The sequence below is a fragment of the Micropterus dolomieu genome, linkage group LG12 (genome assembly GCF_021292245.1).
Source record: "Micropterus dolomieu isolate WLL.071019.BEF.003 ecotype Adirondacks linkage group LG12, ASM2129224v1, whole genome shotgun sequence".
Classification (NCBI taxonomy): domain Eukaryota; kingdom Metazoa; phylum Chordata; class Actinopteri; order Centrarchiformes; family Centrarchidae; genus Micropterus; species Micropterus dolomieu.
This window is the reverse complement of record NC_060161.1, coordinates 31,654,047-31,656,258: the sequence shown is the minus strand read 5'-3', so window position 1 is coordinate 31,656,258 and position 2,212 is coordinate 31,654,047.

Sequence of the window (2,212 nt, the reverse complement as noted above, 5' to 3'; positions counted from 1 at the left end):
CGGTCTTCCCTCAGCTCCGTCAGGACTGGATGACGGTCCTCAGATCGCGTCTCTCAGAAGGCTGAGGGTGAGAGCGCCATCTCGCTGCCCCAGCTCCTCGGGGGGGCCCCCGAGAAGCGACATTCTGCTTCCTCTCCTCTCCGTAGGAGCTCGTAGAGGGAAGGGACCTATGCCTGGCAGCCTCAGCTCCCTTGGGTCCAGACCGGCGAGGGAGGTACTGGCGGACCCCCCCTCTGAACCATCTCCTGTAGCAGGTCGGCTTGGTAGGCTTGAAGCACCGCCATGGTGTGCAAGCTCGCACCTGCCTGGCCCGCTGCCATGTACGCCTTCCCCACGAGCGTAGATGTGGTGCGACATGGCTGGAGGGTAACGCCGGCTCCTCCAGGGAGGACGCAAGTCGAGGGGAGAGATAGCTCGCAAGCGCATCCTCCATCCGAGGCATCCTCCCATAACCACGGTCCCTAACCCCCATCACATTACTGTAGTTCAGTGATCGGGGTGTGGAAAGCCATGTAGAGAAGGGTCTGCCCCATGATTACTCAGTTCATCATGTAAATCAGGAAAGAATGGCAGACACCAGCGTGGAGGTGGTGCGTGGTGCTTAAGAAACCGCCAGATGACGCCGCCCCGACACCCGGAAGTCGTCGTCCACTACGCTGAGCACGTCCGCCTCCTCGGAGTCGGATTGCTGCAGTGTCTCCGGATCCAAACCGCGAGCGGGAGAAGCCGAGAACGGGCTCAGCCATCTTATCATGTACACATTTCTCCCATTATAATGAGTTAAATGTTAGATTTTAATTTAAAATTTGATCAGTGTTTCTTGATGGTCTCTGATGAAAACAAATGTAAATGGTACTTTTCAATCACTCATTTAATTAAGTGAACTGAATGGTTTGTATCTTTGTGCTTCATTTCATGAAGTCCCACCACCAACAGAAGCAGAAGATCCACAAGTACAAAAGTAATAACCGTAATAATAATAATAATAATAATTTTGTACTATTGTTACATACTTATCTTGGAGTTTTTGCACATTTTATTTAACCATTGTTACAATATATCTCAAAATAAATGCTTTGGAGTTACTGAAAATTTTCATTTAATTGTCACATCAACATATCACATGGAAATGCTTCAAATGGCATTTCAATGCCCTTTGAGGATTATGTAGTTGAAAAATACAAAACATCTCATGTAGAAATTAAACATTTTATTTCACAAGAAATTTATTTCAAGAGATATTACAGATCTCCGTGTATACATCCATGAGATTCAGAAAAATGTTATAATTTATTTGAAGTATAGTACTTGTGCTTGATGAATTTATGCTCCATATTTATTCACTTTTATAAAGTGTGTGCTATTATGAGCATGAATAAGAAGTTCTCCTCTGCCCCCTGCAGTAAATGATCTGTTTTATTTCATATATTACTGATAATACCATGCAGGATGTACTGCATTCTAATCACTGTCACATAAACAGTTTTTTGTAGAAAACATGCAATTGTGTAATATAAAGATATTTCTTTGCATAATTTTTGGGTTTTCCAAAATCATTCAGTAGTTGTCCCACCAGTATGTGCAAATAATTTTCATGTTTTGCAGCAGTGAGCTCCTCCATTTCCTTTGTGCATTTTATTGTTGGACAAAGTGGTAGTGTACTTTTTTGTTTAGAGCAAAAATATTACACCTGCTTAAAATGTCAACATTGTCACTGTGAGCATGTTACCATTATGATATTAGTATTTTGCTTAAAGCACAGCCTCACAGAGCTGCCAGCATGGGTGTCCATACACACATTCAGTGTGATGCTCAAAACCTGCTTAGTATGTGTTTGTATGTAACAGGGACACAGTTTTCTTCGGGTTGCTTTTTCCTTGCCCAACAGCGTAAAAGCAGAACTGTGGTGTGGATTTAGTTCTAATCCGATTGTTGATGTTTCTTTCTGCACTCTGAACATGTCATGCTTTACACACATTACACTAACTGAGCTGCAGGAGGGCTGATAGAGAGAGAGCACTCCTAATAACTACATCCTGGATTATAGGATGTGTCCTTGTTTGCTTTTATCACCAGACCAACATTTGTTCATACTGTCACATTATGTGGACATACATGTGAGGGTTAAGACTTTGTTTTAATACTCGGTAAGAGTTAAATATGTGGTGTTTAAGGTTAACATTATAACCCTCAAGAGAATGGATTTGAGCCA